Genomic DNA, 15,938 nt, shown 5'->3' with positions numbered 1-15,938 from the left:
TGGTTGTATTATCCGAACACTTTAGTCGTGAGTCATCCTGGCAATCCCACAACAATAACTTCTTATTTGTACTGAGCACGGATTGTCTTCCTCTTTTCTGAAACCCAGGCAAGAGGACAAAGTGCGAGATGTGACCATTCACTAAGCTTTCTTGCCACCCTCTTAGGGAGCCTTCACATGGAGTAAATGCGCGTGTATTTTTGCAAAATACATGTGTAAAAATACGCCTGTAAAAAGTCATTGAAGTCAATGGGAGTCTTATTTTTATACATGTATTTTGCAAAAATACACGCGCGTTTACTCCGTGTGAAGGCTCCCTTAGATTGATTTCTATCTAGCACCCAATAGGGCATAAGTTTTAAGCGCAGGGAATGTGATAAAAAAAAACAACAAACACTCATCTAGTCAGTCCGCCATTGCTGGTTCTGTATCATCCACGTGACCACTGAGGTACATGCAAGTATCAATGCGCTGCCTATGTCATTGAGAACTATTTTCGGGGCACTGGGGAGAATCATTAATACCGTGGCAGCATAGAAGGAGTGCGCAGGTGCAATACAGTGAGCGAGAGGTTATTGACAGAACAAGGCACCATACATTTGGGAAGATCAAGACTGGTGCAGGAAAAATGATCAGCTACAAATCTGTATCGTCAGAGAGGCAAGGCCACGTGTGAACAGGAGTGTATTTTAGTATTGAGTAAAGACACGTCATACTTACAACCAATGTTAGTGGGGTCTCCTACAAAAGTAATACACTCCGTACAATAATTCATAGTCCTAATAATAAATCATTTACAGGCAGAGTCTCATATGACACCGTCACACGACTGGACTAGGCCAGATATTCAGATTCCTCACACGTTATATGAATGTAGATCATTGTTCAGCCCGCTGGCTAATATGGCCCATCACCTACAATGAGGCATTACTGAAGATGCATTATATAAGCAAACAACATGTGGATTACACAAGACACCTAGGCATAACCCTGCTCAGCTATGCACTAGAAGAGGCTTCAGCTCTAACAATACGACGGGAGACATGCAACTGAACTATGCAAATACTGTATATAGTGAGTTGTGTATGTTCATGTTTTTCTACTTTTGCATAATACAAACATTTTAGAAATAGTTTGCTTCTTGTGTTGCCATTCACCAAATAGCATAAATAACAGAGGGTGGAGATTTTGCGGTCAAGGCTTAAAGAATAATGAATGTGGCGTGGGTACGAGCCCCACCTATACCGCCAAAACTATATATAGTTTTACTTTATTTATAGAGAATTTTTATAGTAAAAGCCAATTTTTTGTTTTTACATGTTCTAAAAACACTTTTGTCCTTTTTCTTCTTGGCGTGCTACATGAGGTCACTTTCACATGTAACACAGCAGAGACGGTGCAGTAATGGCGGCCACTTAGGTCCTGAAGAGGTTTGAGTAAAGAAGTTTTCTTGTAGAAATACTGCAATTACCTGCTTGTATTAGCACCCCCACATGTTTAAAATGTATAAGTCAGTGCATGTATCCTTGGGAAGCTCTATTAGTTAAAAATGCCCATAAGAATACAGTACAGCTTCTGCTGCAACCTGAACAATCATTCTCGTCTCCATCCCTGATAAGGTGGAGAGCAGCATGAAGAGGTGAGGCAACTAGGTCATCGCTTTTCCTCTCTCAGTGACCAAGTGACATAGCCTAAGAACCCCCCACTCACAAGTAAGGTGTCATTTCGTTATAGCGTGGGATTCCTTTAAATTTTTTGCGGCCATGGGTGTACCATGCTATATAATCTTGAAAGGGGTAAAGAAAATCTGGGTCTGTCAAATAGGACGGTTGATAAAGAAGGATGGCATAAAACAGCACATCAAAATGTTCATGGCAGAGAACAGGTTAAAAGCCCTCCCAGCCATTGATCACTTTTTGTGGATTTCATAGAAATTGCATCTAAATATCAGATAATAAATCATTCAGTTAACTATTGCAAGCCCAGAGAGCAGAAAGATTTTTGTGAACGCCCGATATAGGAAAGATGGTAAAACGACACTTTCAGGAAGATATGGCGCCAAGCCTCTCTACCGTCCTCTGCTTGGTGCAAGGTGTGGCCACTTCTGTAAGGGGTTAGGACATATGCAAACTGCATTCATAAACTCCAGCGTGCGGATTCTTACCGTCTAGAATTAAATAAGTGTTACCCAACATATACGGTACTAAAATCCTTGCCTGGTGCATGCCCAAGAATAGTAAGCAAGGCAGGCGTGACAGGTTACTTGTGAGAAGTATTGTTGTGTAGTATTATCATTAACTATGGTAAGATGTGTGCATGTTATAGGTATGTACAGGGTTATGTGTTTAGGACAGCTCACAGCATTAACCCCATTAGTAGATACGCTATTACTATGTATACTGTATTCCCATACAGATTTAGATAGGGACGACGTTGACTAGATCTATAAAGTTCTATTGCCGATGTTATGAATATCAGCACCCCCATCTTTAGCTGAGTTCAGTACACAGAGAATGAAGCAGGGTGCAGAAAGCTCCGCTCTGTGTAGTGTGGCCAGACCTGGTCACACTAGTGTCGGTTTTCCGCTGCTCTGGTCCATCAGAGAATGAGAACAACAGAAAGTCGGACTGCTGAAATACATACAGTGCCCGACAGACCCCATTGACTAGAAATGGGTCCATTGCTTTTAAACTGAAAGGCGCAGACGAAAAAACTGTGGTGACGCAAATGTGAACATAGCCTTATTGGAGATCAGTTCCCTTTCACTTGAATGGGATCGATGTTATAGTGACTCGTTCATCAGTATTTTTACCACGGAAAACCCCTTTAAGGGCTCGTTCACATCTGCGTTCTCCTGTCCGTAGTGCAGGTTTCCGTTTCCTGCATAAAACAGAGCAGGATACGGAAACCTGCAGGATTCTTTCTCACCCATTCATTTGAATGGGTGAGAAAGCTGTCCGGCCGTGAGCGGCGGTGAGCGTTTTAGGCTCTCCGCCGCGAAATCGGGTTTTAGAATCCGGACACAGAGTCGGACATGCACTACTCTGTGTCCGGATAAAAAAATCCGGTTTTCGCGGCGGAGAGCATAAAACGCTCACCGCCGCTCACGGCCGGACCCGGTCTATGGTTTCCGTCTTCTGGCATGCAGAAGACGGAAACCATAGAACGGAGACCCTGAACGCAGGTGTGAACCTAGCGTAACAGGAAATTTTCATAATGCTCCGCAAATACACATTTTCCATATCTGATATTCTGTTGTACATCGTATCAAATTCTGCAACTAATCTGATGCAATATGTGTAGGTACTGCATGTGGATTTAGCACAGATTTTTCCAGTCTTCAACCCATATATTGCACAGGTTGAAATCCTCAGGGAAGTTGCATCATCAGTCTCCTACGGATTTTGTCAGCAGTATGTGGGTGAGATTTAGTTGAACCTCATTCACTTTATTGGTACTACAAGATCAATGTGGATATTCTGCCTGCAAATCTGCAAAGAAAATCTATAGCCCTTTCATCTCACTAAAAATAATAATTTAATATGGCACAGTTGAAAATGGAGTAGATATGTGCTGAAACTCCCAAGAAACTTGCTTATAAGATAGGAGAATTGTCCTGCGTCTTCTAAAACACAGAATGTAGCAAAAGGCTGAACCTCACATCTGGAGGACGTGAAAACTTCAGCCATATTCATTGCAAGAGATGAAAAAGAAAATGAAACAAAATAGCCAGGATGGAGCCGCATTGAATATTAAAGAGATTGATATCCTATTAATATTATAAAAGTGAAAGTTTGTGAGTTTGGATGTTTGTGTGTTTGGATGTTTGTTCCTCAATCACGCAAAACCCGCTCCACCGATTTGGCTGAAATTTTCCACAAACATAGTTACTACACTCGATTGCGCAAAGGCTACTTTTCGTCACAATAGCGCACATACGTTTTTCCCAGGACCCCCACAAAATCCAAACTCACATCACTATCTCTGCAATCTCACACACTTTGGACCATAGCAAGCCACAAAATTCATATTACCCTCTACAGCAGAGGTCAGCAACCCCTGGCACACGTGCCAAGAGTGGCACTCCTGCCATATTTCACTGGCACACCAGCAGCACAGGACCTGCAAGAGTTAAATGAAGTCCGAGCGTCCCTTCAGTGCTCTGCTAGAGCTGAGGCATAAGGACACTCCCCTTTGAGAGGGGTGCAGGAAACCCAGGGGGTGGAGCTTAATCGCTCAGGTCTGTGCCTGCTATAGTGGTCTGCATCCTGCAAAGATTCCCCAAGGAGGAGAGGAAGCTGCTAGCAAAGTGAAACTGAAAAACACACAGGTACATAGGATTACTGTTCTCATTAATGTCAGGCATTTGGGGTTATTAGTTTAGTGTTAGTAACTCCATGTGCCTCACATTAATAAGAATAAACCCCATCATGTCCCTCATATTAACCCCTGTGTGCCTCATATAAAGGTTACTACTATGTGAGACATATGGAGGGACTAATAAAAGACCTCAATAATGAAGATACTTAATTATTACCTCCAAGTCTCTCACATATCAGTAACTCTTACACAAGGGTTAATGTGAGGGACATGATGGGGTTAATTGCTATTAATAAGAGGCACATGGAGTTACTAAACTGTCATGCACAGGGCCAGACTTTATGTTGCTTGCTCAAGAGTATCCTGTGCCCAAAACTTACATGTACTGGCGGAAAATAACAAATCATACAATGTCGTATATCGAAGTATATTCACTTGAAATACCTCTGACCCAAAGTCACTATGTACAGTTTATACCAACACCGTATAGCAGCTGAAATACAAATTACATTCATCACAAAAGTCTCATGTGCTCTCAGAATTACAGCAACAAGATACAAAGTTACATTTCATATCCCATACCTTATACACACTACGAAAACCTTACCCGCGCCTTTACCGCCTTCACCTTTACCCACTTCTACAATCACCACAGACGAAGTCGCGGGTACCAGCTAGTATTTAATAGGAAAACAGATGATTAAATGATAAGACCAATTAATACTGCTTTTATCTAACTGGTAACTAGTGGTACCAAGTTTGAGTAATGTTAGGATATCTCTGATGGCTGGTGCACAACAGAACCAGACAGCTATGGTCAATGCTTTGAGATCAGGTGCTAATGGATGGAGAACGCTTAAAGCCATATTACCTAGGACAAGTCCTACACATGAGAGTTCAGACTGCTATCTGGTCATATAAACAACTCCGACATCAACATTAACAACTAACCTGACCATTCGGGAGCAGTTTAGTTTCTAGAAGTGAGCCTGCGCAAGTTGGCTGCTGTTCGGCAAAATTACAAACACTGGTATCTTTGGTCAACTAACAGCCAAAAATATCCAGGAGAAAGGGCCGTCTACATTCAGTAAAGTCCGCTATCAGCAGGCATCTCTATGGCCGACAGCCAGGTGTCCGTGAACAGAAGTCAGCCATTCCCACCAATGAAAACCTAATGTGGATGGGCAGATTTATCAAACCTAAAAAAGGAGAGGTAAGTAGGAATAAACATGGCTGCCTTCATCCTGACACAGAACTACTGCAGCACAACCCCATTATAGTGACCCATACCAAGTTTAAAAAAAAAAAAAAGTAAGCGTAAATTCACTTTTTTTTTTTTTTGAGGGCAAATTTTTGAGGTGTAATCCGACTGAGAAAAAAAAAACAAACACAAAACACACCACCCAACTACTATGAATTATATTCAGAGGGACTCTGCCCTGCAAACCCTTTGAAATGCATGGGAGGTAGAAAGAGGCTAGCAATTATATTTTCCGCGTCCCATTCATTTCAAAGGTGTTTGCAAGGCAGAGTCCACCTGAAGACAGGCCATGACGCTTCTTTTTTCCTCTATCAGAAAAATTCACTATAGGACTCCCATTGTAACGAATGGGAGAGTTGGGGGCGTTTTTGAGGCAAATTTTAAGGCAGATTCAACCTAAAAATCCACCTGCAAAAAAAGTGTGAACTTACCCCAAAGTATAACTGGGAATAGGAGGCTTCTGGTCTTTTTTTTTTCCAGAAATGCACATTTAAGACAATGACTGCAGTTCAACATCACAGAGGGGATAAAAGGAAGACAAAAAAAGTATGTGACAGTACGAAAGAGCCCCTGATACAACATTCATATACTATATAAGCACAGCTCAGCCAAAAAAAAAACCTGCAATGGTCAAACTGGTCCAAACTATGCCAATGAGATAAAGCAAAAAAACAAAACAAAAAACAAACAAACAAGAAACCTAAATTATGGTATAATTTGCAGGTATTTTTTTTATAATTCCCCTTTATTATGGAGGTGACACAGTTTTTCAGGGACGGGGCTAAAACCTGTGAAAACAGTGTATAGAGACTCTCCCCAAATCGTGACACCCACCTGTCATATTATGCATACATTTCTAGTAGGAATAACCGAGGCGCAATGCAGAGTCATAGGAAAAGATTCTCCAGAATTGTTATTTTACAGGGGACAGAATTATTTAGTTTTGTAAACATTTGAGGAGAAGTGACGGGTTCCCTTTAAGAAGTTCCCTAATATAGAAATAGACTTGACAGGCCGATTAGAAGGGCCAGCTCTGTCCTGGGGAGCCCCCTGGACCCAGTACAGGTGGTGGGTGACAGAAGGACACTGTCCGTGGTGAGCTCCATGCGGGAAAACAAATCCCACACCATGTATGAGTACTTGGCACCATTTTGGCAGCACTGTCAGTGTCCGTCTGTTTCACCCCAAGTGTCAGAAGGAGTGCTAACAGAGATCCTTCCTCCCAAACGCAGTCAGGCTGTATAATCAGCATCAGGCTAAGCGAAGATCACTCCGCACAGAGAACTAAATGATCCTGAAGTCTTCAGTTTTTGTTTTTAGTTGCTATGACTATATGTTCTTTCTTGTACTATTACTGTATTATCCATGCTACTGTAACACACTGAATTTCCCCATGGTGGGACTATTAAAGGATTATCTTACACTTACTCTTATGTTAATATAAATTTGAGGGACATAATAGTGCAGTCTTATTTTAGCTATCCATGTTCCGTGACTACACAATAGTGTTCATAGTTCCTTAAGGCAAAGGAGGGTAACGCTGGATAACCTCCACAGCAACAATATGTGGCTGTTTACGTGAAAAGGGCCCAGATCGTCGATACTAATTATAGAGAAAATAGTCCAAAACATATTTGGGTAAAAAAAAAATCACAATTTTGTTTTATGCAAAAATTTTATTTAAAAATATGTCAATTGTGCTTTCAATAAAAAATTTTTTGCTGTTTCGGACAATGTTACACCATAACCGTTACAATGATACCAAGAACTCCATATCGACAATGTGGGCCCTTTTCACATAAACAGCCACATATATTAATTAGCAATTACAAAGGATCCAATAGCCATTTCTGCTGGTAGTGCACTTTTCCACAATTCAGGTTACATTCTTCCTCTACCTGGGGTTAATTCAGGGAGCTACATGTGCCCATGTCCGCGGCAATTTTCTTGTGGCAGAGCCGACTGCGCATGCCTAGAAGTTTGAAGCCAGCTCCAAAAGACGACGGAGAGACCGTTCCAGGCGAAGATAGAGGCGGTGCTAAAGATTTCTCTCACAGCATTGGGAACGCCCCCAGTGCTGCGAGAGAACTAATTTGTATACAGAGTTTTCCGAACAGAAGCGCAGAGAAGACATCTAAAGGTAGAAGAAGAATAGCCTTTCTTAAAGCTATTCCTACATGTTAGGGAGGAAAAATTGCATTTTAATGATTGAATCCCTTTAATAGGCGCATATAGTATGACAGTAACCTGTCACAGTGAGCAATACCAGCAGAGGTTCCCACTCTACCCATAACCCATCTCTATGCCATCCACTATAAATAAACTGGACCTTTATAACAGAATTATCATTAAAGAGGACCTTTCATGAGTTGGGGCACAGGCAGATTTATATACTGCTGGAAATCTGACAGTGCGCTGAATTTTGCTTTCCCGATCTGTGCCCCGAGTAAAGAGCTATCGGTCCCAGTACCATAGCTCTTCACAGTCAGAAGGGCATTCCTGACAGTCAGTCAGATACGTCCTTCTCCACAGCAGCGCCTATCGCGCTGTACAGTGTGAGTGGGGAGGAACACCCCCTCCCTCTGCCCACAGTGCTCATCCATAGATGAGTATTATCAGGAGGGGAGGGGGAGTTCCTCCCCGCTCACACTGTACAGCGCTATAGGCGCTGCTGTGGAGAAAGAAGTTCCTGACAGTCTGTCCGGAACGCCCTTCTGACTGTGAAGAGCTACGGTACCGGCACCGATAGCTCTTTACCCGGGGGCACAGATCGGGAAAGCTGATAGTGCGCTGAATTCAGCAGTACTTTCCAGCAGTATATAGAATTGCCTGTGCCCAAACCCATGAAAGGTCCTCTTTAAATTGCATTCCATGTCTTTCCACACAGGCAACATGCTATCGCAATGTACAAAGCTGCAACACACAGCAACAATTTTCTTAGAATTTTACATTTCAAGTGCAACTTGTCATATCTAAGAAGAAAATCACCAAATTTCTAACTTTTGCAATCCCTGAGAATAAAGAGATGCAGGATTTTACAGAAAGGAGTCAAAATCTGGTAATAAAGTATATTACAAAATGGATTAATGACTCAAATACTGCCACAAAAACGTTGTCAGAAAGTTTAGTTACGCTTTAACTTTTACTAAAGGTTTTATAAAAATTAAGCTACAATATCTCAAGTAGGATCTCTCTTCATCTACCCTGCTATATATATATATATATATATATATATATATATATATAAAAATCTTTTTACCAAAGCTGAAATGTGTTAACATGGGATAACTACTAAAAAAAAAAAAAAAAAAGGTGCCAGCCAAGTACCCCTAGGGCATCCCAAATTTATTAAGAGTTTTGTAATGGTCACCTCAGTGCCCCTAATGTAGTAAAATGGCCCCCGCAGTGTAATATAATTGTTTCCATACTGGTCCCCACAATCCCCCATCACATAATAGTAACATAATAGTCCCCACAGTGCACCTGCATGTTACCTAACCCACATAGCACACCCATGGGTAATATAATGGAGGTGCTCATTGCAGCTACAGGAGCCCTGGGTGTGAGTGGACAGCCGCATTCATCCCTTACCAATCTGTTCCATGCTTTTGTTTCGGTGCCTGCTGTGATATCAGGAGAGAGGTGAGTGGTGAATGCAGGTCACCACTCACTGCCCACGCTACAGTAAATGCAATGAGCGCCTCCATCAGTACTGGTGGACGTGTTCATTGTGCTTCCAAAGATAAAATGGCACCCGTGGCCATCCTTGCTTGGCATGGATGACCAACATACGCTACAGGTTACTGGTTCTCAGCTGCGGTGTGTACCCCCGGGACTCCATTCATAAGAATAGAGTCCCAAGTCTCTCCCATTTTTATTTTGCACCAGCTGATATATAGAGAATAGAACAGGAAGCAGTGCTGTTCTCTGCATAGTGGCCAGACGTGGTACTGCAGATCAGCTCCCAGTCATCTAAATGGGACCTAAGCGACAGTGACTCATTTCTGCCACTAAACAGAGAACAGCGCTGTCTACTTCCTGCAGACAACAGAGGACTGGTGGAGATGCTAGGTGTTGAATCCTCACACATCTGACATTGGTGACCTATCCTTATACCTACAATTTCTCTATAAATAATGACTGATGGGTATTATGGGTCTACATGTAAAACAAGCACTTTACAGAATACATTGTCTTTGCACAGGCTTTCATTGCCAATGTAACAAGAGATTTCAGGTGCACAGAACAAAATGTCGAAATGTGGCATTGTAACATTACATAGAGCAGCAGCTGAGCTTCTCAATAGGTACAGAGTACATAACACCACGATGTGCTATAGGTGGATTTACTAAAGGCTGCAGTGAACCTCCCTCCTACTTTATCATAACATATTAATAAAGTCTTAGGGGTTGTTCACACTACCGTTGGTGTCCGCTCAGCAGTGTCCGTGGCTATTGTCCATACAAGATTTTAGCAATGGACACTAGCTGGTCCGTTTGCAATTTCCATTCAGTACAATAGGACGAAGTCGCAGGTAATGCTAATATTTTTTTTTTTTTACCCGCCCTGTTTTTCAGAAAATAAGCCCTACCCCAAAAATAAGCCCAGACTTTATTTTTTTCAGGGTGTTTGGAGTAGGGTTGAAATATAAGCCCTACTCAAAAAACTGTCAACGCTAGATTATGTCAGGTGACATCATAGAGACTGAGAATAGGTATACTGTAGCTCTCAACCATCCTGGACAAGTACCCCGTTACCTCCCGCACAGCAGGGCAAAATCCACTCCCAAGTCCTACTCCAGTGTCCCACCTCCTGCATCCTGAGTGCCGCCTCTATGCTGTTGGCTTGGCTACCTACATGACCGGACATCAGGTGCGAAACCCCCCCCCCCCCCCCCTTGCTCCCACAAATGCAGCCATCCCACTACAGCACCTCCCTCTTAGCTTAAAGGAGAGGAGACAGAGAGGGAGACAGTGAGTTTAAGACACACGGATCCTGTACATGAATTAGGAATGTAAGTTAGGATTAGGGTTACTAACCTTAACCATTTTAAACGATTTGGTGCCTGAAAAATAAGACCCACCCTGAAAATAAGCCTTAGCCCTTTTTTTCAAAGAGAAAAAAAAAAAAAAAAAAAATCTAAACCCGGTCTTATTTTCTTAGAAACACTGTATATATGTAAAAAAAAATAAATAAAAAAAATCTTCTGCTGTTGTCTATAATGCCGCCACTGTAGATCTCTGCTCTCATCTCCTCCCATTACACTCCACCTGTGCTGCACACATTCTTTAGAATGCAATATCCTGAACAGTTACATTTATTCCTAACATATCTAGAGTTACACACAATCTAATTTCTTGAAAGAAGTCTGTGTCACTGAGTACATACGACCTAACCACCGCACAGATCTGACCACTCCACCTTGTCCTTAAAGTGCCATTTCCATCAGAGAAAATACGGCATATACTTTGGTCTGTTCCCACAACTTGCTGAAAAAGTTACTGCAGACTGAGGTCATATTGCACAGCTCTGTGATGTGTATGGGGCTGAATAGCCATGGACTGTTCATGGTGACTACTGACTAAAGTGTCTACAATGGGCACATAAGCATCAGAACTGGACCAGTGGAAGAAGGCAACCTGGTCTGAGATTTTCTTTACCATGAGATGGCACCAGGATGCACCATGGGAAGGAGGGGGAATGTTACTTGGAATGCTTCTTTAACTAGCTCCCCTGGCCGTAACGCTCTGCATTTTATATCCTTGTTGTCTCAGGTGCCTGATAGGTGAAGGGTTCATGTAGCTTTATTTGTATACCCCTTTCCAAAATAAGGGGGCTGACTTCCTGGGTAAAATCAGAACGGTGTTATCTGTGTACATATTTTCTTTTAGAGAATTAGCATCACAACTTATATTGCCTTCTCATTGGCAGATTTGACTGGTTTATCTAATAGACTGAATTAGAGAGTGTTACACTAGGTTCACACCTGCATTGGAGTTTATGTTCTTCGAGCCCACTTAAAAAAACCACTAACCACAGACACCATAGACTATAATGGGGTCCGCTGGGTTTCCCGCCTAAAAAACGCAGAATGGTGGATGGAATCCCAGAACAGTGAGCAAGGGCAGATGTGAACCCAGCTTTACCTGCAAGAGAAACACATTTCACGCAAGAGACTTTCTATTACATACCAAATACTGATTGTTTTTTAAGGGAATTTTTAAGGTTGATTTTGGTGAAGCCTGTTTTGGCATTACTTGCACCATATTTAAGAAAGATGAGAGAAACGGGCTGTAATAACATTAGTGTGAACATACCCCAACCACTTTCCCATGTACTTAAAAAGTTGAATTAGTGGTATAAAAATGCTAAATGCCACATATGCCTTATGGGCCTAGTCGGGAGGGAGTGTCGCCCCGCGGACGTGTGCAGCTGATTCAGCCGCGGAATCCTCATCAAGAAAAGGCATGTCGCTTCTTTTTTCCTTGAGCGGGAGCATACCGCTCGTGGAAAAAAAAACCCATTGAATTCAATGGGAGGCGGTTTTTGGAGCCGGATTCTGACGCGGATTCCATGTCAAAATCTGGTCCAAAAAACCCCATGTGAACCCAGCCTTAGGAAATCCACAGGAATTAGGTACAAATCTCCAACATATCGTGAGGGGAGATGTGCCACATTTGCACATTACATTGCTTTTTGACTTCGTCCTGTGTCCTTCCCTTAGGCCGCTGATATGTGGCAGGGACTTCATCTAAAACAAGACCCCAGTGGAGCACCGGGGACAGGCGAGTATGGATTTTTATTTTGTTTTTTTACACCTTCCCCGGCCTATCGCGCTGTACAGTGTGAGCGGGAAGGAACGCCCCCTCCCCTCCTGATAATACTCGTCTATGGACGAGCACTGTGAGCAGAGGGAGGGAGCGTTCCTCCCCGCTCACACTGTACTGCGCTATAGGCGCTGCTGTGGAGAAGGACGTTCCTGGCTGACTGTCAGGAACGCCCTTCTGACTGTAAAGAGCTACAGTACCGGCACCGATAGCTCTTTACCCCGGACACAGATCCAGAAAGCCGACAGTGCGCTGAATTCAGCGCACTGTCGGCTTTCCAGCAGTATATAGAACGGCCTGTCCCCCGGACCATGAAAGGTCCTCTTTAACCACGGAAGAGGTGCACTATGGAAAGGAGGCAGGTTGGCAAAGACAGTTGCTCATACAGATGCTACTTGGACACATACCTAAACATTGCTTCAGACTAAGCACACTCGATCTCGAGAACGGCATTGCCTAATGGCAATGACCTCTTTCTAACACTGTAAAAATTCTTCAGGACTATTCAAAGGAACATAGAGAATCAAGGTCTTAACTTGACATCCAAATTCTCTCATCTCAATCTGATAAATAAACAAATCTGATCCATAGAGGTCTCATCTCACAACTTACAGCATCTGCTGCAACCGACTTGGTGCCAGAAACCGCAGGAGACCTTCAGATGTCTTGTGAAGTCCATGACTCAATAAGGTCAGAGCTGTTCTGACAAAGACAATATCAGGCTCCATCCACACAAATGATTTTTTTTTTTTTTTTAAGATTATGAGCCCCATATAGGGATCACAATGTACATTTCTTTTCCTATCATTACTTTGTAGAATGGGAGGAAATCCACGCAAACATGGGGAGAACATAAAACTCCTTGCAGATGTTGTTCCTCGCGGGAATCGAACCCAGGACTCCAGCGCTGCAAGGCCAATCACTGAGCCACCGTGTTGCCCCTACAAATGTTAGCTTTGTCAGTGTGCTAGCTGTATCTCTAATGGCTAGCACACTGACCCATTACTTTCATGGGACTGTGAGCCTGAAGTAAAACTCAGGACAGGTCCTATTCCTTTTGCAATGAAATTAATGGGTCCATGGGGGGGGGGGGGGACTCCACACTGATATCGTCCATATATCCATCTGTGCAGTGTTCTCAAGGACCCGTACATGTACACCTCGGCAGTGATTTCCATGTTATGGCTGATCAGTGTGTGTCTCACTCTACTTCAGTGGATATAAACCATGTTACGGTAGATGATCAGGAAATACAGATATACCGGGAACAGAGTTAACCCAAACTTCTGCAACTGATAAAACTGTTGTCTACATGCTGTGTAGTGGGAGGCCAAGAGGAGACAATGACAATGGGATAGGTGACTATTCTACTCACATCAACTCACTGAATGACGTTCATTCTCTGCAAATAGCACACTTAGGGTAAGTTCACACTGAGTAAACGCTAGCTTATTCTGAACGTAAAACACGTTCAGAATAAGCGGCGTCTAAAGCAGCTCCATTCATTTCTATGGGAGCGGGGATACGAGCGCTCCCCATAGAAATGAATGGGCTGCTTCTTTCACTCCGTGCAGTCCCATTGAAGTGAATGGGGAGTGCCGGCGTATACGGCAAGCTCTGCTCATGCCGGAGCGTACACGCCGGCACTCCCCATTCACTTCAATGGGACTGCACGGAGTGAAAGAAGCAGCCCATTCATTTCTATGGGGAGCGCTCGTATCCCCGCTCCCATAGAAATGAATGGAGCTGCTTTAGACGCCGCTTATTCTGAACGTGTTTTACGTTCTGAATAAGCTAGCGTTTACTCAGTGTGAATGCACCCTTATACTGTTAAATGTACAGATGTAGCAGAGTTAGACTGAACTTCTGCAATTGGCTAAACTGCTGTTACATATCTTATCACAGAAAATAATTAAAAAAAACTGAAAAGTCATTGAAAAAATACATTTTTCAATGACTTTTCATTGGTTTTTGTTGTCTTCTGTGATCAGATCTCACGCTGCAGCAGTTTAACCAATGGAAGGAGTTTAGGCTAATTCTGCTATATTTGAACATGAAGAAAATCAGCATGTACATATGGTATATAGTGGTAGCTAGTAGTCACCTCCTATAGCAGTCCATTCTGCACACTGGACAGTCACATCCACATGACATCACACAGATGCAGCACAATAGACCCACAAAACAGAACAGGGAGTATTACAATATAACAAGAACATGTAATATTACAATGTAACATGAACATAATATTACAATATAACAAGAACATATTACAATGTAACAAGAACACATAATATTACAATATAACAAGAACCTATAATATTACAATATAACATAAACATATAAACATCCAGCGCATACGTCACAGAGCAGCCACACTTCTCCCAACCATCTGTTGCTCCCCAGACACATAACCTTATATAATAGACTAGCAGCCATGTCATACAGTGAGGATTAGCACTGCCACATGTAGGAGGGGGCGCAATAAGAGGAGACCCTAGAGCAGCCCCAGGCCTACCTTATGGGCACACATAACACACGGACATGGCACCTCTAACCCTGATAACAAGTCAGTGTCGTGGGCTTTGCGAGGCTGCCCTGCACATAGGGGGCGCTGTGCGCTGCAGCAGTAAAGTTGTGTTATGTATCAGGGGGTGTGTTCTTGCAGCAGTAGAAGTGTGACCAGGATAACACATCTGCCACACACAGAGCACACAGCCGCACCACACTCAGCCATGCCCGCAGCTCACCACACTGTTCGGCACACCGGGCTGTCTCCGCTACTCACGGCTCGGGGCCTCCTGGCCGCTCCGGGACTTGTCACGATGAGTCCCGCTGTCTGCGCACCTAAAGCGCCCAGCTCCTCACTCCACCACCATCACTAATGCGACAGCTCTGCGCAGGCGCAGCCCTGCCCAGGAAGCAGCTACAGGGAGATCCTAGGACACGACAGGGAATGTGTCCTACTGCGCAGGCGCCTGTGTGCACACGTGATCCCTCCTCCCTGTGCTGGGTAAATCCAAATGCGAGCTTGTTTTGTAGCTGTCAGTGTGGGGTCTGAGCCTGTCTATGTGTGAGATACAGACCAGTATAATGTCTGGTAACCGGGAGCATGATCAGTGGGACACATAAGTGCAATGTGTGTGCTCTCCTACCAGCTCTTGTAAGGGTATATTCACATGTTTAGGTTTTGTTCTACTGCGGTTCTGGAATGCAATATCCAGAGTGGATTCACAGAGTAGAAGTAGTGTCTGGCCTCTATGGCTTCTCTCCTGTGATGTTAGAACCTGGACATGTGAGTGGGTTTCCTCCAGGGATTGTGGTTTCTTCCCATACTCCAAAGACATAGGGACATAGGGGATTCCCATACTTCCACAGATAGGGAATCTATATTGTGAGCTCTATACGGGACAGTATTGACAAGATCTGTAAGGCACTGTGATATATGTGGATGGTATATAAGTAAGGCCCGGTTCACATCTACATTCGGTATTCCGTTTGGGGAGTCTGCTTGGAACCCCCCTGAAAGG

At 43.3% G+C, this 15,938-nt stretch overlaps 1 protein-coding gene across 1 annotated transcript in view; it reads right to left on the bottom strand.

Annotated features, from left to right (window-relative positions):
• Window positions 1-15,289, bottom strand: part of CLOCK (clock circadian regulator) — a 45,391-nt gene extending 30,102 nt beyond the window's left edge. The window contains exon 1 of the mRNA XM_075259497.1: window positions 15,159-15,289. The gene's annotated coding sequence lies outside the window, so the exon portion shown is untranslated. The remainder of the gene's footprint in view (window positions 1-15,158) is intronic.
• Between the last annotated feature and the right edge of the window lie 649 nt (window positions 15,290-15,938).

Source organism: Leptodactylus fuscus, chromosome 1 (assembly GCF_031893055.1).
Source record: "Leptodactylus fuscus isolate aLepFus1 chromosome 1, aLepFus1.hap2, whole genome shotgun sequence".
Classification (NCBI taxonomy): Eukaryota; Metazoa; Chordata; class Amphibia; order Anura; family Leptodactylidae; genus Leptodactylus; species Leptodactylus fuscus.
The sequence above is the reverse complement of the archived record's forward strand: the minus strand, read 5'-3'. Positions and strand labels throughout refer to the sequence as shown.